This window comes from Taudactylus pleione, unplaced genomic scaffold (assembly GCF_031769625.1).
Source record: "Taudactylus pleione unplaced genomic scaffold, aTauple2 ptg000184l, whole genome shotgun sequence".
NCBI classification, from domain to species: domain Eukaryota; kingdom Metazoa; phylum Chordata; class Amphibia; order Anura; family Myobatrachidae; genus Taudactylus; species Taudactylus pleione.
In genome coordinates, this window is record NW_028284586.1 from 9,675,214 (window position 1) to 9,701,292 (window position 26,079).

A 26,079-nucleotide genomic window follows, 5' to 3' on the forward strand; every position below is an offset into this window, starting at 1 on the left:
TGAAATTATGGGACGCCCAGGCGGCTTGTCCAAAGTCTTGTGGATTTTGGGAAGTAGGTATAGAATAGGACAAATAGGAAAATCAGTTCTCGGGAAACCCGCGATATCATCATCTATCCATCTATTGGAGACAGCAGTTGATAATAACTAGTCCAATTTGTTCTTAAAGCCCAACATGGGGTCACCTTGTAATCTTTGATAAGTATTAATGTCAATTAGCTGTCTTAATGCTAGAGCATCACACTCTGTAGTGTCTAGTACCACTACTGCACCACCCTTATCAGCAGATCTTATAGTGATAGAGGTGTTGTTTTTCAGATCTCTAAGAGAAGCTCTCTCTGAAGGCGTCAAGTTATATCTGACCCTTCTTTGTTGTTTAATAGATTCATGCACACTCTGGTCCAATAGTCTATTAAAAGTCCTGATACTGGGGTTTTGAGATGGAGGGTCAAAGGTACTTTTTTTCTTAAATTTGGTGACTGTGTCTTGTTCTCCCATATCATCTTTAAACTTCTCTTTTAGTCTTAATTTGCGATTCAATTTGTATCTGTCTATAGACCATCTAAAGTCATTAAATTTAGTGGTGGGGACAAAGGTCAAACCCTTTGATAACAGACTCATCTCATCTCATTTTTGTCTTTTAAGGGTGGTTCTGTGAGATAGTTCGGTGTCTCAATCAAATTGATTCACCGATTAGGTTTACGAAGCAGTACAATAATGTACAAATACATTTCCTAGATATTACCATCTATGCCACCATCTCTGGGTATGGTTAAAAGCTGTATAGAAAATCTACTGACCGCAACACATTATTATCTTTTGAGAGTCACCACCCAGAATCTTTAAAATCTAATTTACCTGTGTCTCAATTTTTGAGAGTACTCCGTAATAATTCGGATCCAGTCAACTCTTTCCATGAAAGAGGTTACAACAATTCAATAATCAAAAGATGCTTAGCCAGAGCACAAAAAATCTTTTCAAGTGACAAGAAAATTGCCAGTAAGAAGAGGCTTCAAAATCCTTTTGTCATTACGACCACCTATGACACAGCAGGGATGGATATTCATAAAGCCATTGATAAACATTGGCACCTGGTTTCATCAGATCCGAACTTAAGTAATAAAGTATCGGACAAACCGCTAATCAGCTATAGACGTGGACGCAACCTGAAGGACATATTGATGCGTCCGGATTTGGTTCCTGTGAAAGGAAATCACACATGGTTATCCTATCAGAAAAATGGCTGTTTTAGATGTGCCAATGCCACAACATGCAGAAGTATGTCTGCAGGTGAAGAATTTCACAACCCTCACACAGGGCGGAGGATTAAAATTTAATATCAGGTCACATGTACTACAGACCATGTTATTTATATGTTGACCTGTCCATGTTCTAAGGTGCACCACTTTGGATTTATGTCAGTGGACTTTCTATTGGATGATTTTTGTATATTTTTTATTTATTATTTTTTTTTCACATTTTTTAATTTATTTTAATTACTTTTTCTTAAAAAATTTTTTGTGGTCTTTTTTCTTTCTATATGGCTTATAATTGAAAAAGAAACATTTAGAAATATTATTGCTATATGGTGTATTAGATTTGTGTCCATTTTGAATAATCCTATAGTTAGTGATTTCTTGCGGACAGTGGTTTCTTTGATGTACCAGTGATCGCTTATTACACATCAACTTATATTATATCCGGGATTGGTGGTTACTATGGTGACAACTAAGCCGACACTGCGTCTCACCAGCAGGAAGCTAGCCTCTGGTGGAACGCAGATTGTCAGCTTCCTCATGTGTTGGGGGTAGCGCTGCTGTATTAGCCGCGTGTGTCAGGTGACCATGTGAGATGCTGGATCAGCGCGGTTACTATGACTACATTGGAGCCGGGTGTGTATTTCCGTGACAGGAAATTATTCCTGGGTGGAGCGCACGCGGCTGATCGATTGACCACGCGTCACAGCAGCTACAGGTTTCTTGTTATTTGTTTTTACTAAGTTTATTTATAGACTTGATGTTTATGTTACATAAATGTTATGGTGGATGTGTTGTATATTGTTGTACATTTCTTACATCATATATGTTTACTTTGGAGAATTTTGGGTTAACCTACTTGGCTAGTTAGTTAGGGGTGGGTTTATAAATTGGAGTGGGTGGTGTCTGTAGGTGCTCTCATTGTATTTATAGAGGTTTCTAGCACTCAGTCATATATGTTGACAAATGTCCAAACTTGGGACCGAAACGTCGATTTGATGTGAAACCTGCTATGTCATAATTTAATAAAGGAGTTTTATTCAGAAGACTGGTGAGTGCACCCCATTATTTTAAATTTTAGTCTTTTAAGGGTGGTTCTGTGACTCCCTTTTGGGTAAGCTACCCCAGCAAAATGTTTGTGAAGACGTGAGTGTGGACCTATCTGGAATTATATATATATATATATATATATATATATATACAATAATCTAATAGTCTGTTATAAATTTTTATGGCCACCGGGAACGAGGGGGGGCAAGTATAGATTACAAGAGCCCAGGAGTACAGTGAAGGCATTAGGGACAGGGTTCACAGGGAACCACATTCAATTGGGACAGATCACTCTATGCAGAGTGCGGTGTAATCTCCCTCCCAGGCATGTTTTCTCTAGCCACGCTTATTGGCCGAGAGCCAGCTCTGTCAGCCAATCAGCTCTTTGTCAATTGAAGGCAAAGGGATTTTTAAAAATGGTCGCTCGAGGCAAAACCTTGAGATCTGACAGAGAAACGTGAGGTTTTGCCTCCGGGGCAGGAGGAGAGATCTGAGGGGCGCCTCGGATCTCCACAGATTACCAAAGTTTGGGTGGGTCCGGTTCTCAGGGGAAAGGACCCACTCATCTCTAGTTAGGGCTGAGGGCCTGATTCAGAGCCGGACGCTCTGACCAGAGCACTCGCTCTGAATCAGGGCCCTCCTATCTAAAAGTGGAGTGTCCTCCTGGCCGCTCGCATAGCTGTGGGTGACCACCCACAGCTTATGCGAGCGGCCATAAAGATGGTCGCGATGGTCAAGACCATTGTGACCATTGGGCTTGCGACGAGACCCTGCAGTAGGGTCTCGCTGCTGCAAGCCCAGGAGTGCTTTTGGCTCTATCAGAGCCAAAAGCACTCCCACTGACATCACTAGTGATGTCAGTGGGGCCGGCCCCAGACGGTAGGCGTTCCCATGGGAACACCTCCATCTGGGCAGCAATGCCCCCGGCACGCCCTCCAAAGGGGGCGTGCTGTCCTCACCATCGACAGCACGCCCCCTTTGGTGCGAGACCCATAGCGACAACTTGGCTGTCGCTATGCAGGTCTCGCACATGCGCACGACGGAGCTCCCTCCGTCATGCGCACTAGGGCACCATCGACCAGCTTGCAAGCACTCAGCGCTCACGAGCGGGTCTGAATTAGGCCCTGAGTACTCCATTTTGACAGCACAACTCGGTGTTTGATATGAACTGTCAGACTACACTCTGCTTACTGCTGTGCCAGCTTTCTGTATATCCTACAGCTCTCCAGGCTATAACCCTCCGAAAATGAATTCTCCTACAGAGCACTAACTATGTCACCTCTCTCCCCCCCCCTCCCCCTGCTGCTGCCGCTGGCCCAAAGCACCCCGCACCCTGTCCCGGCAGACGCCACAAACACCTTCCATCCCCCACCGCACCCACCGCGGCTGCTCTCATGCTAAAATTAAAGGCAGCAGCTGCAGCTCACCTCCTATCACCTTGGCTCAAAGGAGTCTGTCAGTGTCCGGTGAGGGCGGCCATTGGGACCAAGTGAGTAACTCTCTGTCTGTGACTACCACGGCGCCCTCTTCACTCTGGCACTCTATGTGGCTGTGTACCCGGTGTATAGGTCAGCCCGGCCCTGGATATTGCACCCAGCCAGGGCTGGATTTAGGGTTAGGCTAAATAGGCTGCAGCCCAGGAGCTACCAGGAAGTAGGAGCATATGCTACTTTGCTATTGCATGGTAATATTACATTACTGCTCAGGTGTCTCCTGACGGCATCCGATGTGACATCTCCTTGCCGATGTCTCTATGTGGCATCTCGCTGTAATATGGTCCCACATGTATCTAGAGCCGCTGCCTTACATTGACACTCAATGGCCCCCAGCTCTTTACTTTTCTAACCTGATGTGATGTCATCGTGTTGCATATTGCAGCCTTGTGAAACTGTCAGTGGAAGAGAGGAGCTGAGTGGAAGAGCAAAGCAACGCTTGTGAAAAAAAGAGAAGAGAGAGAGAATAGAAAGAGGAGGAAGAGAACCAAAGCAAAAGTAAGTATTGTAGGAGGGAGGGTGTTTCAAGAGAGGAAGGGCCCCGTGTGCAGACTCAGTGCCCCCTCCTCTCTCCGGCAGTGGACTGCCTGCAGTAGCGCATACGCGGGTCTCTGGAAAAAATGGCACCCGCGCTGCTTTCTCTGGAAGAGCAGTACTGCACATGCGCTAGTCACTGGGAAAATGGCTGCCACCATTTTCCCGGTAATTTTTGCTGCTCTGCAGTGCCAAGGTGGCGTAGCAGAGCAGCACAATGGACAGGTAAGTATAAGACTAAATGGTGCAGGGCGTGCGCCCCCATGACCCTGGGGGCCCGTGTGCACCCATCTAAGATTACAGCTATTTGTCACAATATCGCTCTCATCATCTTTAGATGGCGAGAGACTGAGTGATACAGTCCCCATTGGGGACCCAGTGCTGCCCTTCTGGCTTCGAGGTACTGCCGGGTCACCGTGTCATACACATGCGCAGATGGACATTCGCGCATGTGCATTGCACTAGATCCCCATTGCTGACAGCAGTCCAGCGGAGGACCTTGCAGAAGCGGAGGACTTCGCTGGACCTCGCCGGATGGGTAAGCATTGGTAAATACCAGTGGATTTTTCATTTGTATCACAGTGATATTAAATGAAAAACTGGGCTTGTGTTTACCTTTGTTAATAAATGGGGGCCAAAACGTGCTAAATGTAGCGTATAAGGAAAATAGTCCTTTGGAAAAATAAGGGTATCTACATGAATAAAGTCCAGTTAAAATTTAACAATGTAAGTTGTAAAATGTAAATGTAATATAATAGGTGGACTGTTTAATAGAATATTAGCCACTGGTATATGAATATTAATCCATCAAAAGGTTAGTTATATATTATTGCCAAGGTGGAGTCCACAAGCAAAGAGTTCCCCCCGTGCTAGCTGCGGTCTCCTACTTAATTGAATCCTGTCTGGAAGTGATCGAAATTTAGATGGTATAATTATTAGGTCAATGGTGCAGTTAAAGTCTCATTTCTAGTGTCCTCTTCCTCACATAACGTGTTTCCCTGTAGTACTTCTACATCTTTGACAGAAGGATTACAGGAATTGTGGAGTAAATGTGAGCAGGTAGGTTTGAGATGGTGACAGGGTGTATTGAAGATTAGATAGTGGGTAATGAGTTGGCAAGTAGGTTTATGCAGTGGGTTAGTGAAAAATTAGTAAGACCATAAGCAATATAGGGCAAGGTGCTGAGAAGAGATTATTAGCATTTGAGAATAAAGGAGGAAGAAAAGTCTGTGAGAAGGGTACAAGAAGATTGTGGGAAATGGATTAACGCTAGGAGGGAATGGTAACAATGAAGGGTTGGTGAAAGCTTGAGGTTGGAAGGTAAATAATAAAAAAAACATATTTGGATTTCACATTCAGTACATTTTTTGTTTGGACTAACAAGGATTAGATTTATCAAACTTTCTAAATGTGGAGGTGTTGCCTCCATCAGCCAATCAGGTTTTAGATATCATTTTATGGCATGGGCTAGATAAATGTTAGAGAGACAAAAGAAGGAAAAACTCTCTTTTTGGGGGCACTCTGTGTGATTATACTAGTTATGTAATATAAATACTTAACTTTTAATAAATATGCATTAAAAAGAATTTTGGATCAACTCAGCCATGCAGTATGTGTGCGGCTCGATATCCGACATACATATACAAATGTGACAATACATACAGTCAACATCAAAACACACAAACATATATAATTGATTTACTTTAGTAAAGCTAAGTGAAGTATTTCCAAGATAATAACAGAGAACTATGTGAGGTCAAGACCCTCAATTAACATACGATATCTAGTGGTACAGTGGCCAATCAATATTAATGTTCTCTATGTTTATAGTAGTCAGAATGCCATAATTATCCTTGGCATTATTATGATACCATGACCAATCATTGTGTCAGCAGACATACAAGAAATAATAATTGTTAAGTAGCATAGTAAGCCTTTTCCTCAGGTATTGGTGGGCTAATCACCAATCAATTAACCAAATATTTGGTGGGCTTATCAAATAAACAGATATTTATAGCTCATTATAATCATGTAGTAAAAAACATGCGTATTCAATTAAACCACATGACATTTGACCATGTACAGAGAGAGCATGCTAGTATGGATTCCGGAAGTAGTCAGATAATAGCATAAGGTACCATAAGGGAATATAGAGTGATATAGAAAAGAGATAGAAAAGACTACACCCTTCTATTGGTTATAGAAACAGCAGCTGCTGCACTTCATCATGTATGGAAATAGCGGATGACGTGTGGGCATCTGCTATTAGGGCCAGTCAGAATAATGAAGGAGCCTGATATAGTATAGAGCAGGAACCTACTCCGACTGGACTATAATGAGAGTACCCATAGTAAAAGGAGTGATATTGTGTTGTTGATTATAGGTACAAATACCATAGTATGTGATCGGGGCTGGTGCTGCTGCCACTCACTTGCCTCTGGGACTGTGGTGAATGGTGAGAAGCCCAGCTCCATATACAATGATTGGAAGGAAGTAAGTTCCAGCTGCATTTAGACGCTACTGGGTGAGCAGCGCTCTGTCTGCCTTCAGGTATTGCAGAGCTGCCTGCTCTCACCGAGTACAGTGGTCATATAGTGTGCTTGAAGAAAGTAAGGGTGAAAGGTACCTGATTATATATCAGAATGGTATGGATTGAGGGTGGTTGGATCGCATGCAGAGCCCGCTTGTGTGCTGCTGACACATGTCGAGCTTGTACTTAGCGGGAATCCTCGGATCTGAGACGCGCGTTTCGCTTCCGCTTCTTCTGTCCGATGCCTATGTTAGATAGAATCAGATTGCTATAGACAGTACCTCCACTTGTTCTGTTTGGCGGATTTGATAACTGTCCCCTTAAGTGTATAAGAACAATTGATGTTCTACTGTTAAGAAATGAAGAGTCACAGCAAAAAAACAAATAAAAGGGTGATGAAGATGAGGGATATAATAAAGGGTGAGGAAGCCTAAGGCCCTCTCTCAGGTTGCGGCCTAGGATCGTCCATTACTCACCGTAGTGCCGGCTTACCCTGACTACTCCAGCGGTCAGACGCTAGGTGTGGCGGCGGGTGACGCGCTGAGGATTATGCCTAGGGACCACTTGGACATCCATTCATTGCTCCGTGACTTGGTTCCTGCGGTTGCCGTCATGGGTGCAGCCATGACAGTCTTCATCACCTGACTGGCCGTTTACCCAATGGTAGCTTGGTTGTTGTCAGCTGACACTGTCCTCCAATGGACTGCTACTATAGGGTATTTAGCTGGGCTCTGGACAACTGGAAGTTGCCTGTACAACATCGTTACTTCCAGTGTGTACTTGCAATTACAGCATTCCAGGTTCCATACTCCTCTCCCTTCATGTGCTATTCCTTGTGTTTATTTCACAATGTGCGTACTGTATATGCCATCAAAGTACAGCTTTGAAGTTCCATTCTCCTGTGCCAGCACTGCGTCTGGGTCCACAGCGTGCATACTCCCTACACCATCTGAATACAACTCCAAAGTGCCATTCTCCTGTGCCCACGTTGTATCTGGGTCTGCAGTGTGTATACTTCATACGCTACCTAAGTACTAACTCCAAACTGCTTTTCTGCTGTGCCAGTGCTATATCTCCAGAGTGAGATGTCAGGATATCTTTCCAGTGCTATCTCCAAAAGTTACATTCTCCTGTGCCTCTCCTGTGATTGTGTTCCACCATTTCCCACTTGTACCCGATACCTGACCAAAGGGTCGCGACCTGCTTGCTGGGTGCAGCTTATACCCAAATCCCAATTGGAGGGGTCACTGGTGAACACCTCCCAGCAATTAGACTCTGCTCCTTTGGTCAGGTCTTGCCAACGTCCGGTACCTGTGGATGAGGAGGGCATATTTCCAGGCCCCTCACCTCCGGTTCTTTTCCCAATCTGGGACCTTGACTTCCAACTCCTCAGTAGGAGAACTCCCAAACTCAAACATGACACCCATCCCTCTGGTTACTTTAAATGGTTATAATAAAAACATAGACAACTAAATTAGATATGTAGGTCAGCCAAAGCTTTTTGAAACCTAATTAGCTTTTTAATATATTACTATATTTTGCTATATTTTTTCCTCAATTTCAACAAATAGTCATGCATTACACAATCTCTTTTGATAGAGATATTATTTTCAACTTAACCAACATACAATTACAAACACAAACCATGTATCCAGGTATGCTTGTTCTTCTGAACAGAGCTATGAATTAATATCACTTTTCGCAATAATTGTTTGTAAAATAAGTAATATAATAACTACTTAAAACATTGTGTTAAAATTGGTTCAGAACTCATCTAATTTGGGCAGAAATTCACTAGTTCAAAAGTTCGCCTTCATTGTTGCCTTGGGTTCATTAATGTGTTCTAGCTGACTCATTTCCCACTAATTATTCTCCTTGCGTATACCAAAATACAATCTGTCAGTTAACAAATAATTCAAACAATAAATATCCAGTCGCATTGTTTTAGATGATTATTGCATTCGATTTACATGAAAATTGGGTCATTATTCACTCATTGTTCTCCTTACCTTGGCTTAATTATCATTAATAGAAGCTGAGGCAGTCAGGTGTTGCAAGTTACACTGCACCCTGAATGGAGTATTTGAAGGATAACAAGGCAGCTGCCATTAAGTTGGTCTCTTGACTTCTATTCTGCTTCTAAAATAGCCAATGCAAACATATTCCAATGTCATTTGGATCTTTAAATTAAACTGTACATCATTAACTTTAAATTGATGCATGCAAAAGCCACGGAGTCAACAATTGCTGGCAGAGACAGCGATTACGCATAGATAACAGCACAGTTTTCTCCATACATTTCTCTAACGCACATATCACTTATAAATCATTGTTGAATTTGATATTATTATTTGCACTGATGACATGGGAGAAAAAAAAGGGATAAGCCAGATGACCGGCAGCTTTGAAGATACTAAAGGACCTATTCTTTATTGGGGACCGGACGGCCCTATTAATTATCACCGGAGTAATTCAAAATTGGCATAAAAAATAAACTACAGTATCGTGCTTAGAGGACTATAGGACAATTTGACAAAATAAAGAGAAGATACCAATCAATCCAAAATGTATTATCATATCCACATTACAAATGTATCAGCAAAATTGTGGTGCAAAAAAACTCAGTCACATAAAATTACATAAAAAAATACAATAAAAATTTAATAATTTAGACTATTAATCACTGCAGGAAAAAAACTGTTCAGCAGTCTACTTGTTCAACACCCAATACACCCAATACATCTAAAACGCTTACCAGAATGCAGGGCCATAACTAGGGTGGTGCGGTATGTGCCACCACACAGAGCGCAAGGCAGGGATGAGCGCTGGCTTGACAGAGAAGCTCATCCCTGAGATCAATGCTCCTGCTCACAGGAAAGCAGGGGCACTGTCAGGTGCACATTCCATTTGTTTCCCCACTTTCTTCTTCTTATGTACAAGCAGTGCTGTACCTCTAGCAGCTGGCCCCATCCCTGGGCTGGGATCAGTAACACAGTAACACCACGGCTCAGAGATCTGGATGGATTCTCCCCTCTGAGCCGTCTACCTCCCCTCTGCCCTTCTTTCTACTCATCCTCGTCTCCACCCTCTCCCGTCCCTCTCCCTTCCCCTTCAGGAGCCGACATGTGTTGTGTGCGGTATGAGAAGCAGTAGCGCTTGTACTGAAGGAGCTCTCTGTGTACTGCATAAGGCAAGCTGGCTAGTATGGAGGGACTGTTGGTGGTCTCCCGCATCTCCCTGGGCTGCTTTCTGGTGAGATTAATCAATCTGGCTGTGAAACTCTCCAATGTCTGCAGCTGTGTGTCCATGTAGTTCCTGCATGGTGCCTGCAGCAAAAGGGTCCAACAGCCAGAGCCAGGTCAGAGGTTGTGGGATGTTTATGTTTGTAACTATTAAAATGCTCTTCCCATTCATTGACAGCCTGGTCAGGGAAGGGGGGATACTTTGGCCTTACAACCTTATAAGTGTGCAGTGTGTCTAGGAGCTGATAATTACTATAGCATCACATTCTAATGGTGCATACACACGGTCAGATAACCAGGATGATATAAACGTTAACAATATCGTTTATCATTTGATCGTTTATATCGTCCATTTTTTTTAGCCCCTTCCAATTACCAAACGACCATCGATGCGCGGGCACTGATGGTCGATATCGATATTGTCCATCACCCATGGATGCCAGCCAACCTGGTCGACCAGGTTAGCCTGTTTACTGTATATGTTATAGTAGTTTGGGGGTTGGGGCATGTACTGGATGTTTGATATCGAACATCCAGCACATGCAGGAGGATCAGACAACGATATCTGATCGTTGTCTGATCGTCCCGTGTGTACTGGCCATAACACCTGATGTGACCTGAGTCTTGTGCAATAAAGGGCCCTTATGTTTTTTTTTTCTTTTAAAAGTTGCCCATTTGAGGGTTAACCCCACTGATGCCAGGGAAGACCAAATAGTGCTGAACAAAATACACATAACCACTCTCATTTAAGGACTTATTTTTTTAATAACATTTTGCCGTAAGATTCCCTTGGATACAAGATCACGCCCCATTTTAATTTATCTTTATTATTTGGAGGGGGAGGGTGCGCCGATGCTCTCTCTGGCACAGTGCACCAAAATGTTTAGTCACAACTCTGTCAAAATGCAATAAAGAGAACAGAGAATTACACAGGTGGCTAAAGTCAGCAACAATCTTATTTGCTTTCAAAACACACCTTTTAGCATAAATTTCTTAATCTAGGTAGGGATTGGCCAATTGTTCTTTTGGTTGCTTTAACCACCCTAGCAGTCCGAACATTTGGAAATCCCATACCAAGCATTGATGGAATACGTTAAAAGGCTCTCAATTATACAACAATAAAAATGTACAAGTAATGGCCTTGATAAGCCACTTGCTCTAAATTTCTTAAGGAAAAAAAGGAATTGCTGAGCCTTCCCCACCACTGATGAGATATTTGAAGACTACGATAAGTCATCAGAAAAATTAATTCCTAAAAACTTAAATCCACTAACCCTCTCTACCTCTGAACCGTTTAAAAATAGGGATCAGGGGGCACGTTTTATGGTCCCTCTAAAATCTACCACAACCACCTTAGTTTTCTTACTATTCAGCAACAGCTTATTATCCTCACCCCACTTAACGAGTTGATCCACCTCCGCCCTGTACAGTAACTGTTCACATCTCCATCACTGATCAAATCCACTATTGTGGTGTCATCAGCAAATTTGAAAATAGAATTAGAGGAAGATTGCTATGTGGCTCCTTTGCGGACCAGAAAAAATGCACCCCCATGACACAATAAATTTTTCGCAAAATTGCCTATTTATCTGCTTCAGATGCCTTATCTACTTTATGTACAACCACATTACTGTTTTGTGAACTGCCCCTGAATGTTTTGCAGCATACTTGACTATATATTTTTTTTCTCCTCGGGGGAAGCCTGGGGAGGAGAAGCAGGGTGCTGAGAGGGGGGGGAGCCTGACGTGGCACTTCATTAAGCCCTGCCCCCTCATGGTAAATTGCCGCTATTGTAAACAAGGGCGTAGCAGGTGGAGTTTGTGCTCTGGATGCCAGGGTGAGCTGGGGGCACTGTGTGGACTGGGGTACATATTTTGCCCTTTCCAGTAGTTAGTAGTCTGCCGGTGAAGGAACTAGCCAAGCAGATGACTCCCTGCTAATTATGTCATGTGTCTGCTGCAAACACACTGCATGGGGAGGGCTGCTTGCTACTGGTGTTCCAATCAGGATCTTTGTACTAGTTGACAACAGTCCATGAAAACTGGATAAGAAAAAAGTACATTGTGAGGACTAATTTGGTGTTTGTGTGTGGGTGAAAATATTGGTGTGCATGAGGGAGCATGTGGGTGTGCAGGAGGGGACATGTAATTGAGCAGATGAGGGCATGCTACTGTGCAGGAGGGAGCATGTGGATGTGCAGGAGAGGGACATTTAAGTATGCAGAAAGAGACGTGGGTGTGCAGGGGTGACAGGTTGGTGTACAGGGGGGAGGAATGTGGTTGTGAAGGAGGGGACATGTGGGTGTGAGGGAGTGGGGTATATGGGCATGCAGGATGGGGACATGTGGGCATATAGGAGGGGGATATGTGGATGTGCAGGGGGACATGTTGATGTGCAGAAGGGGGACATTTCAGTATGCAGGATGGGGACATGGGTTTGCAGGGGCGCATGTTGGTATGCAGGAGGGGGCATGTTGGTGTGCATGGGGCATGTTGGTGTGCAGGAGGGGAATGTGTGCAGGGGGGTATGTAGAAACATTATTGAGAAAAGCTGGTACCACTAAGGGTCACTACTGTCACCCTCACCAAAATTGAGGGGGAAGGGAGCACTGTAGCATACTTGCTACATGTTACATGATTATACACTACAACTCTGTCTGCAAATGCACTTCTTTTCTATAGTCAGGGTGAAAATGCATCCAACTCTACATGAGCCACTTGCCACTTTATGTAGAGTGATAGGTAAACTGAAATAGATTATAAGGACAAGGAGAAGAAAACCAACCTGGTTCTCAAAGAAGGTAGGAGGCACTGGGCCTGAGACAGACACAGCAGCGATGTATACAATGGAGCAATTTATTTCTTCTGCACATACATCTAAGTCCCATTGCGCATGCATTCACAAAGCGTACACTCAGAGTTGGAGTTGTGATGGAGGCACACGGGAGAGGCGCGGTCTCAAAAATGTTTTGGAAATGTATAGGGCATACCTGGACTGTGACAGGGAGGTGGCATAGCGAATGCACATCTCATGGGCATGTTATGGAGTGTCGCAGGCATGTCACTGCTAATGGTTGCATACAGAGATGCAGAATCATTCACATAGAAGGCCATAATGAGACAGAGAATCTGCAACTGCCATAGGTGACGCACTTAGCGGCATTTAAATGTCTGAAGATGCTGAAAGTGGGCGTCTCAGTCATTGCACATGTAGATGCATGGAAGTACCCCAGGGAAGGACTTGTAGCGGTATTTGCATAAAGTCGTAGAGGCAATACCAGCAAAATACGCATACACGGACACTGCAGCGCCTGACTCAGGATTAGACCCACTATAACAGCAAAATACTGTGTATTTGGATATATATGCAAATACAATAAATATATCTTGTTAGGCTGCATTCAAATGAACATTGCAGCACAACTATTACTGTATATGATGAGACATTGGTTCACTAAAGTTCATGCTTTGTATCTTTCTTTGTATTGAGCACTTACATTACTTCACTAATTGCAAATGTTGCCTATTTAGTGGACAATGTATATGGTACAAATTATATAGTAATGGTAACTAAAGATGAACTACAGCCAATGATTATTATAAGAGTGCTAATAAATATTCTGTCCATTTCTCTCCATGTCACTGAGCCTCTCTGATGTATATATGGCTACTATCATCTACACACTTAGGCTCAGACAATAGTTTATTGCCATCAGACATGCAGGCGTTATCTGTACTCACTCAGCTTGTTTGATGCCTGCATCCTTGACTGAGCAGAAAATCTCTGGAAACTTTCTTTTCAGCATGTGTGCCAGGTATTTTAGGAGACATTTGCAGAGCTGTGATAGTTCAATTTCTCTTATTAAAGTAGGATGCGTCTCATTTACTATCTGCCCATCTATGAAGTCTGGCTTTCTTCCAACATTCCCAACGGCCATGTCATTATAAAAGAAGTATTTATTTTTTCCGACACTCTGTCACATGACATATGGCGGTAAAGCAGTTAACAAATTTTCAACAAATACACAGAAACTGTGATATTTTTCTTATTAGAACTGCATGTTATATTATATTTGTGTTAGACAGGGCTGCCATCAGAAATTATACTGCCTGGGACTGACTAAATAGGAAGCCCCACCCCCTGGAGGGGAGAAGCTGTGGATAATGTGGGTGGTGCTACAGCAGGGGTGGGGCATCAATTGGTGTTGTAGCCAGTTTTTTTTATAAAAGAGTCAAAGTTTGGGCTGTGGGGGTGGGTGTTATTATAACCTGCCAATCTATCATATAAATTAAATGATACCCTAGTCCTGCCACCTTAGTATGAGACACAGACACACACAGGGCCGCCATCAGGGGGGGACTGTCGGGACAGAAAGGGGGGCCTGCCCCTGGCTCCTACCACCCATCTCAGAGCTCCCTTCAGTTGCTGGTCATTCCCACATCTGATGGCATGGGGCAGCTGGTAACACAGGCTGGGGTAGATGGAGACACAGGAGGGCTGGCTAGTGACAGGCTAAGGCTGGATGGAGATACAGGAGGGCTGGCTGGTGACATAGGCTGGGGTGGATGGAGACACAGGAGGGCTGGCTGGTGACACATGCTGGGGCTGGATGAACACACAGGAGGGCTGGCTGGTGACAGGCTGGGGCTGGATGGAGACACAGGAGGGCTGGCTGGTGACACATGCTGGGGCTGGATGAACACACAGGAGGGCTGGCTGGTGACAGGCTGGGGCTGGATGGAGACTCACAGGCTGGGGCTGGATGGAGACACAGGAAGGCTGGCTGGTGACACATGCTGGGGCTTGATGGAGACATAGGAGGGCTGGCTGGTGGCATAGGTGCTGGGGTGGCTGGAGACACAGGAGGGCCGACTGGTGACACAGACTGAGGCTGGATGGAGACACAGGAGGACTGGCTGGTGACATAAAAGGGGATGGCTGAAGACACAGAAGGGGGGCTGGCTGGTGACATTAAAGGGTTGCTGGCTGGGGAGACAGAATGGGGATGGCTGGAGAAACTGCAGGGCTGGAGTCGCCAAAACACAGGGAGTTTGGGCGCCCTGTCTATTCTGTCAGTTCCGGACCCCACAATTTCTAATGGCAGCCACACGCATATATCCCAACCACCTCCCTCTCAGACACATATTCCCAGCCATCTCCCTTTCACACACATATACCCCAGCCACCTATCTCTCTTACATTTATGCTCCTGCCCAATCCACCTCTCTCTCACACATATAGATGCCTTATCTCCACCTCAGTATGATACATAAATATCCTCATGACATCTACACCTCACTCACACACACATATTGTTGCTTACTGCGCATGCATGTGCATTGCAGTGTGCGTGTCAAACCTGCCACTGTGATCAGGACTGCTATTGCAGTGACTGCGCAGACCCTTCGCAGAGTGATTGACAGGAATTGCCATTTATAGGTGGTGATGGGGGTGTGGTCGGCCGAACGCAGGCATGCAAGTGCATTTGAACAGCATTGCAGGGGCATGCATAAATTAGCCTGAGGCCTGATAGCGTGCATGGAAGTTAGCAAATCCTGAGTAAGGTCAGAGTTTGTGTAAGTGTGTGTGAGGCTGTGATGGTACTCGATTGTACCGATGGTTTTGCAGTCTTGCTAAACATTACGGATGTGTGTAAGGTAATGTGGGCATCCTTATGTAGTGCTGCGGGGGCATTGCGATCGCTATGGATTAGCATACTATCGCAGTTGAACTGCGTGCGTAATCGCTATTGTATTCGCAGTTGCGTCCGTGAATCAGGCCCAGAGTTTAAGAGTGCCAAATGGCTCCAGGCTCATCTAAAACTGGTCTCAGTGGTCAAGACAAGATCATTTTCAAATTAATGTTTTTATTTATTAACAATTATTTATATATCACACACATATTCCCATGTGAACAGTATGAATGTCGACCTAGAATACCACACCCCACCATTCATTGGCACCTAATTATATTATAATGGTTGTAGGGTGTAAAGGAGGCTTTGGCTTCTCGGAAATGTGAAGCAGACTCTAAAGATTATTGTATGCAGCTCTCCAGGCTACCCAGATAATGCTTTAGCAAAATGTACAGGAAGTAAAAGTATTAGCAGTAAGTTACATAGTCACATCACCACAACCATCTACTGTAGTGGTCACTTTAACAACTTCCCTCAACACTGCTTCTGGATAACTAACAAGCTTCCTTAATTAAGCTGTATAGCCGCCGCCAACACGGAATGAATAAAGGTCTTCATGTTATTCCCCAGCTGCCAACTGTATGGCGTCTCCCACATGTCCTGGTGCCGTAGGTTGCAGCCTAACCAGCTTAACGGTAAATCAGGTACTGACCATCAGCATGCATCTCATTAGCCCTATAATTGGTGCAAGAGATCCTGCACCAGGATTGGTGCAAGAGATGCCCTGTTTTGGTCCAGATACTGCAATTTTAGCCACAAGAGTAAATCAGTCAGACTTCCACAGGCCCACAGATCAGTGGGGTATAGGGGTACATTTTCTAAATGTCATTTTGGGGGTTTTAGCACCAGTTTTTTTTAGGGATGTATTTGGTATTTGGATCTGTATCTCCATGTTTGTATTTTGGATCTGGATTTTGTTTTGCCAAAACCACCCCTTGCGTGTTTTGGTTTGGATCTGTTTTTTTTTTTAAATTGATAAAATCTATTAAAATCACATTATTTGTTTTTTTTGTTCCTACAGTATTATTAACCTCAATAACATTAATTTCCACTCATTTCCAGTAAATTTTGACCACCTCACAGCTCACAATATTATTTTCATCCTGTTTAGGCCCAAAATGTGCACCAAGCTAGCTGGCTGACTAAGTTAAGCAGCTGCAGTGGGCCGCACAAACACGTGGCAGTTCAACTTCCAACATGGAACATAAGAACAAAAATATGTTTTCATTAATGAAGAGGCCTAAGGGAGTTGGAGTATGTATGTAGTTAAAGGCAGGGACAGGAAGGGTTGATTGTTAGTAAATTTAATTTAATTTTTTGATTCTGAAGCATATTTATGAGGGAGTAGGGGAGAGCATGGGTGAACAATCTGTCCCATGTTTTGCCCACAAAATCAACTTGGTGGTTCAGAATATTTTTTTAAATAAAAGGGCATGCAGGAGATGCTATCTGTGTCCATAAACATTTCTGGACATTTTTGGCATTTAGCAACCCCATGTGAAAGATTGCAGCAGCAGTGGCAGTTCAACTTCCAACATGGGACATTAGGAAACAAATGTTTTTATTATTCAAGAGGCCTGAGGGAGTTGGAGTATGTATGTAGTTGAAGGCAGGGAAAGAAAGATTTAATTAGTAGTAAATTTAATTACATTTTTTGATTCTGAAGCAAATTTATGATGGAGGAGGGGAGGAAGGGAGACATTTACAAAACATATTTTACTCATTCACATCAGTCCTTGCCCCAGAAAAATCCTTGACTGCTATGCCTGCTGCTGCTGGGAGTGGATTTTCATCCCAAAAGGGGACCAGGAAGACTACTAGTAGTGCTTTAAAAAACAATTGACTGTTAAACAATCCATTGCAAAGATTCCACTACACTAGATAAGCAATTAATAACATGTACAGGGACATAAAAATTGTGGCCTCCAAAATACTGTTTTACCCACTGTCCACTTAACCACAGATATATGGACAATCGGAACAGAGCAAATGCAAGATTTAAGATTTAAGGTTTTAGTCTTACATTGTGTCTTTCTTAAGAATACTTGAGTGCTATGCCTGCTGCTGCTGTTGGGAGTGGATTTTCATCCTAAAAGGGGACCAGGAAGACTACTAGTAGTGCTTTAAAAAACAATTGACTGTTAAACAATCCTTTGAAGATTCCACTTCACTAGAAAAGCAATTCTCAACCTGTACAGGGACATTAAAAAAAACTTAATTAGTGTCCTCCAAAATGCCGTTATATCCACTGCAAGATTTAAGATTTAGGGTTTAAGTCTTATGTTGTGTCTTTCTTTAGAATCCTTGAGCGCTATGCCTGCTGCTGCTACAAGTGGATTGTCATCCCAGAAGGGATGAAGATATTGTGTCTTTCTTCTCAATGGACACAGATCTGAAGAGATGCAAAGAGCTGTTGGTAAGCAAATTGTAAGCTCATTGACACGTGATGAAGTGGTGGCTTTTCCTTCAGTTTCTCCAGCAAGTGCATCTGCCAAGAAAAAACTAAACTTTCCCAAAAAAAAAACACTGGTGATGCAGATGATTCAACACAACCAAGTTTTTTTGTCTTGTGCCCAGGCATGACAATGGGCTTTTCCTTATGATAGGCAACAACTGTTTCATCCACTGGTGCCTAATTGCACAAACAACATCCTCATCATCAACATCCTCATCATCAACATCCTTATTAGTGCTAAGCTACACAAATATCCTGCTCATCCTGGTGCACCTCCACAGAAGCATCCTCGATTTCTATGTCAGCATGTTCACTTGTGCTAACATCATCATAAGAAGCAGAACTACCAGTCATAAATAAAAGCCAAGGCCTTAGCCTTTCCTTGCCACTTCATGTGATGAAACTGGAATATGCCAATTTTATGTCTTTCTGCAGCTAACTTTCCCTTTGATGTTTTCTTCTTTACCACTGTAAAAGATTTTAGATGCCCTGACTTAAGCCCTGTATGCCCTTGGGCATCGGCTTTAGTAGATAATGTAGATAGACTGGTATCATGACTGGTGGTCTCAACTGATCATTCTCCATATCAACAAACACGAATGAAGAGGGGTACAGCACACACGTCAGTTTGTACCAATTTTAAATATTACACTGCGGTGTCAATGACCTATATTGTCACAAGATTTTTTATGAAAAAGAAAAGAATAACACACTGCGCTGCCACTTACAGTGTCACAAGATTATGTATGAATAAGAATAACACACTGCGCTACCACTTACAGTGTCACAAAATTAATTATTTATGAAGAATAAATATTTGAAAAAAATCATCTGCTCTAAACAACACTCATATATAATGTAGTCAACTTATTGTGTAATAAAAAAGCTGTCTTAAATAGATATGTATTTGCAAATTAAAAATTAAACATATAGAGTACATATGATATAGGGAAATAGAGAAATCAGATTAAAAAATAGAACAAAAACAAAGATAAAAGTTAAAAAAAATAATAAAAAAATTCCCTGTGAGGGAAAAAATTGTATTAAGTTCGTTCCAGCTATGTAATGAAGAGCCTTATGTTTAAAGATTACGTCCGTTAAAGTAACGGTGTTTAGTAACACCAGATTTGTTGCAGCTCAGCGGCTGAAGAAGTTCTCATACACTTGTCAGCATGTGATATAAAGTTTGTATGAAAAAATTGGAATGAGCTCACCCACTTTGAGTATTTGAAGCCATAGCGTCTATAGACTGATCCCTTGTCAGGCGGTGTTCCAAACTGGCCTGCGGGGTGTTTGCAGACACTGAGATCTGGTATTCCCGTCAAATGTGCCATGTGACTCCTCATTGGTCGAGCATCCTGAGCTGCTTCTAGAGGTGTGTGTCAAAGCAATGAGACTTATTGTTGATCTCACAGCTGGAGCTCTCGTTGGAGGGCACCGAGACCTGAGATCGGCAAAGTGGTTTAGATAGCTTTCTTGGTGTTCCAGCTGTCCTACTGTCTGTTGGTTATAGTGGGGATTGCTGATTTTATCTGGCAAAGGAGCCCGGTTTTGGTATAGCTTCGTTGCTTCAGGGAGCTGCCACAATTCCTTAGGGGTATCGCTCAATGCGTTTCTGTGTGTTTTACACCTTCGTCAGGAGCATATTTGGAGGAGAAAGTCTGTCTTTTTATTAGATCCTTTTCATTTGCATAATTGAAACCAGTTTCAGTTGTGGGATCTGACACAGTATGGAACAAGGTATACAAGAGAAAGGAATAGGTAAATGCTCTGGATTATTCAGAGCTATTACAAGTAGGGAACTTAGATTATGCTTAACACGTTCAATTTGTATATTTTCTTGATTAGGTTCTATCTGAACCTTATGAAAAAGTATCCCTAGGATTCTATCTATATATGTGTGTTACAAAGTTGCACCAGCATAATTAAGAAAGTTTCGCAAGACAACAATAAAGCAAAGTAGAATTGTAACAAAATAGATATGTTCAAGAGTTAAACAGACTAGATCATTCTAATTAAGTTTTACAAAGTGACAGTTGTAACTAAAAAGCATGTAAGACTAGAAAAACGAAGTTTCAATAGTACCTAGTTAACATCAAAATTGGAATATTGATTAAAAAAACTGTAGAAAATAAATCTACAATGTCAAATAGAACTTCTTACTTGATATAGGTTATATTCTATTCGTTTGATAGAGTGTTTTATAAAGCAAAAAGAAGCAATAATTGTGTATTGTAAAGTTATAATTCATATTTGATAGTTTAACACAGGGTCTTGTAAAACAAAGAAGGAGAAACAATGTTATAAACATGAAATTGGTGTATAATCCTCAGCTACAGTGTGTAGTGTCTGAAAGTTAATGCGCAGAAAACCAATAATGATAATCTATCCATTAACTTATTTTACAAAATAGTAATAAATATAGTATTGAATAATTTTTAAAGACATACTTATAAATAAATCCCATTTCGTATATATATCTATTTCATATATATTGCTAAATATGGATATTATAAAGAGACACACTTGTCAGCAAGAGGGTGCAGAGATTTGAGACCATAAAAAACAAAAATTATAAATTCATAAGGGACTCCATAGATTATGAAAAAAAATGAAATACACACATATAAGAGAAAAACAACCAGGCAATCCCTCTCTCAACATATACAATATCAAAGAAACAATTCCAAAGAAAAAAACGAACCCCCTCTTCTAGAGGATGCAATTTATTTAAACCTACACCAGCTATAGAAGAAACTAGATCACATATACATCCTACTAATAGTTATTTCAATCATAATACCCAGAGTCCTTCAAAAGGCAAGGGGCTAGACCAAAAAAAACATATTCATATCCCATCCAAAAAAATCTCCCTTTTCAAAAATCAAGTCACACAGATTTAAACCACCAAACACTAGGTCCTTCTCTCTCAACAATCAATATGAACCCCTTCAGCCACTCACGCCAAAACGATTAAGAGAAAAAGAATGAGAGGAACTAGAGGAGGAAACAAAACACATAAGGAAAAATGCAAAAATACAATTAAACCCAAGGTTATTTACAATATATCTTCCAAAACCCTCACAGCTTCTCAAATAAGACTTTTAATGAAGGGATTAAAATTTGAACCCTCCAATAGACTGAATTTATTTGAACTCTTCACTGAATTAAATCGTTTTGTTAGATGCCTATGTAGGAAAAGATATTTCACTTTGAAAAAGATCAATCAAACAAAAATGATAGAATTCATACAACCGATTGTTCTAGATACAAATGATGATCCATATATTGATATTCTCAATTCTCTTCTGGTGGAAAATTCCAGCTTGAGCCCGTCACAAATCCCCCCCCCTGTGGCTATATACGATATAAATAATACAGAAGATTTAGAAAAACAAAATTAATTCAAACACAAGTCAAGGTTTATTCCAATGCACAGCAAAAGTACTCAAATAGACATAGTTTATAAAATGACATTAGAGGAATTTAAGACTTTATGCGCTTAAGAGAGGGAAGGCAATAAACCCCAGTACTCAGATAACCTGTCTGGACAAGTGTATGAGAATAGCCCTAAAACAACTAATGTCTGACCAATCCATTATCATCAAAGCTGCAGAAAAGGGTGGCAGACTAATAGTACAGGACAGGACAGATTATCTGAGCCATATAGACAACTCAAAAATCCAAATTTTTATAAGCTACTAGAACAAGAATCAACTTCCTTATTTCAGAAAGAACTCAAATTACTTTTAACCAAAGTACTAGAGTAGGGGGTGATATCCAGAGAAAACCTATTATTCGTTTTCCTCCCCATCTGGTTATTGCCACTTATCATCTTCCCAAAGTTCATAAATCCCTTTCTAACCCCCCAGGATGCCCTATCATATTGGGTATAGGATCACTAACCTCCAACCTATCTTTCTTCATTGACTCCCATCTCCAGCCCTAACCAACGAGAAACAACATTACAGAAGACTTGGTTACATACAGAAATCACAGGCTGTTTCAAATGTGGCTCCAACAGATGTATCACATGTGATTTTATTTCACATAGAGCCACACAGTATATACTGTATCTTGTGTCACTAAAGAAACATTTTCAATTAAAAGATTCATTAACTGCAATTCGACATACATAATTTACCTTCTCCAATGTGAATGTAAGATGCAGTACATCAGTTGGTCAACTCGCAGATTGCGAGATAGACTGCTTGAACATAGAAGAAACATCATTAATAATAGGACAGAACATTCAGTATCGAGACATTGCATTGATAAATACAAAGGAGACTTCAAACGCATGCATATTGTTGGTATAGAGCATATCCCTCTTACAGCAAGAGGAGGAGACAGGTATTCCATAAAATGCGTACACTATATCCTGAGGGCCTTAACAAAATAGCAGAGGTGGATTTCGACATTTAGTCCCCGGATAACACCTCAGTTCCCTGCGGGTCATTTGGTGGGTATTTTCTTGGTCCACACCCCTGTCTATACAAAACAGACCACTAATATATTTGAAGCTCTGTTCCAAACTATCCTTCATAGATCAACAGTATAGCCAGAACAACTATCAATTCTCCTCTTCTCTCTTTTTATAATATCCATATTCAGCAATATATATGAAATAGGATATATATACGAAATGGGATTTAATTACAAGTATGTCTTTATAAATTATTCAATACTACATTTATTACAATTTTGTAAAATAAGATAATGGATAGATTATCATTATTGCTTTTCTGCGCATTAACTTTCAGACACTACACACTGTAGTTGAGGATTATACACCAATTTCATGTTTATAACATTGTTTCTCCTTCTTTGTTTTACAAGACCCAGTGTTAAACTATCAAATATGAATTATAACTTTACAATACACATTTATTGCTTCTTTTTGCTTTATAAAACACTCTATCAAACGAATAGAATATAACTTATATCAAGTAAGAAGTTCTATTTGACAAAGTGATTTATTTTCTACAGTTTTTTTAATTGATATTCCAATTTTGATGTTAACTAGGTACTATTGAAACTTAGTTTTTCTAGTCTTACATGCTTTTTAGTTACAACTGTCACTTTGTAAAACTTACAGTAATTAGAATGATCTAGTCTGTTTAACTCTTGAACAAATCTATTTTGTTACAATTCTACTTTGCTTTATTGCTGTCTTGTGAAACTTTCTTAATTATGCTGGTGCAACATTGTAACACACATATATAGATAGAATCCTAGGGATACTTTTTCATAAGGTTCAGATAGAACCTAATCAGGAAAAGATACAAATTGAACGTGTTAAGCATAATCTAAAGGTGCGTACACACGAAGCGATTTGATCGTTGACCGATATCGGTCAATGATATCGGTCATCGTTTTTTGAAGGCAAATCGTTAAAAAAAGCATGACTGATATGCTTAGATATGTACAATATATCGTTCATATCTAACGATCGATGATATGGTTTAGGAAAAAAAAAAGTTGTTTAAAAACAAGACATGGGCTCTCTGCTCAAAGGAGGGGTGGTTGATAAAATAAAAATAAATATATGGGAGCCATTTTAATCCATTGCATATATCCTATGTGACTTGCTTGGTGAGGATTACCTGCTGAACACTTAACACTGGTGATTTGCTTGCCTTTGTTTTGGCTTTGTCTTGAACAAAGTGTTTCTAGTTTTCTATTGTGATGGATCCCATTCGTCAGAAAGTCTTGCTGGTTTATGCTGGAGCAGTTATAATAGCAGATAGAGAGGGTGCCCAGAAGAGGAGAAGGGCTCGTTCGTGCTGGATGAAGGATTGGCTGTTGCGGCGTGATTCACTTTCCCACATGCCACTACTTACGCACATCCATGAGAATAACCCAGACAACTACCGGGACTTCTTAAGGATGGATGACACAACTTTTCAAGAGTTGCTTTGCCTGGTGTTCCCCATATATCCGGAGGCAAGATACGAGTATGAGGAGGGCCATTACTGCTGAGGAGAGGCTGGTGGCTACCTTGCGTTATCTAGCAACTGGCAGATCTTTGGCGGACCTTAAATTTGGTACCCTAATATCACCACAGACATTGGGAATAATTATACCGGAGTCCTGCAAGGCTATATACACCGTTCTCAAACCATGCTTCTTCAAGGTAATCTATATTGTGTTATGTATGACCTTTGATATATGCTGCTCCCTCTCAGTGTGGGTCATGTATTATAGCTGATATGCCTCCTGCCTCACCAGATCACCAATGTGAAGCAGGCAGCATAAATAATGTGATGTATTAAAATTGTTTTGACCTGAGCAGGAGATTGCAAAAAACTATAAATGCAGTTTATCTCTCTCACTGGCAGTACCTCTGAGCTTGTATATGATCCTGCTCTCTGCCTGAGATGTTTGGGGGTAACATTAAAACAAATGACAGTTGTATTGCAGAACATATAAGGAATGTTTATTGGTATGTTTAATTATTGGGGTATTCTGTTATTAGGAGCAGTGACATATCCAACCCTGTATAATCTTTTAGAATGTTTAAATTTGAATAACATAATTTTTTAAACTATAAATCTCTTTAATATATTTATTTTTTTATTTTTTCCCTAGTTTCCAGCGTCAAAGGAGGATTGGAAAGGAGTAGCAGACGTTTTTTAGCATAGGTGGAATTTTCCCAATTGTGGTGGATCGATAGATGGCAAACATATAAGGATCACACTGCCTGCCAAATCTGGGTCCTTATATTATAACTATAAAGGCTATTTCTCAATAGTATTGATGGCTATAGTAAACGCAAACTTGGAGTTTATGTTTGTTGACGTCGGCAAAAATGGCCGGGCATCCGATAGTGGTACTTTGAAAAAAACTACCTTTTATGAGCGGCTGTTAGCAAATGGCCTTAATCTACCACCATCCGCCAAATGTAAATGTGAAACCCTACTGGTACTGTGGTACACTTACATGGAGTACCTGAATACTGTCTCTCCCCTCTTCATGGTGACTCTTCTTTGCTCGGGCTATGGCGTGGGTATGGCATCCATGACCAGCAGGGCCCCCGAATACTCGGGTGCTTAGCACAAAGTACCTGATGGAGGGAACACATGTGGACAACAGGTGCAGTGCAATAAAGAAATGTTGGGCGCCAGACCATCTCATGAAGCAATAACAGGAAAACTTTATTTACACTCCTCCATATCCTCCAGCACAGTAAGCGTAATGGTTACAAGCTCTACTTCGACAACTTCCTCCAGCACAATTCTTGCAGCAGATGGTAAATGCTGTATTTTACGCTTAATGGTTACAGAAGATTAGTTACCTTCCACTCCAAATGAACACCTCCAGCGCAGACTTAAACATATGACACAGCAGTGAAATAGTAGCACATACCCGGTGTTGCTGGGCTCAGTAGTTCTACGCATGTCAGACCAACAAAAACTTTATACAGCATACAGGGGACTTCAGATTCGAAGTTCATCGCACTCATCTCTATCCTCACGAGAGACTGCTAACGTGCGGCACATCCCATTACACAGGGACCCTCTCTCCTTCCATCACCCTGCATACACTTGCTTCAGGCATACTAACGTCCTGTATATCCCAGGACTCTGCCTCTAGGTACAAGTCCCACTATCCAGGGACCTGTCATCTGACATGCTGGCAACTTCATGCAGACCATTAACCCTTTCACTGCTGGGCTTCTCTACTTCAGCACATGGGTACACAAGATTCTTCTATAGGACTCCCCTCTAGCCACACTGCCATTTTGCACTGAGCCCTCCCTCACTATGGGGCACTTCTCCAGGGATCCAGCACTATGCATTATAGACACTCACCCTCTCATCA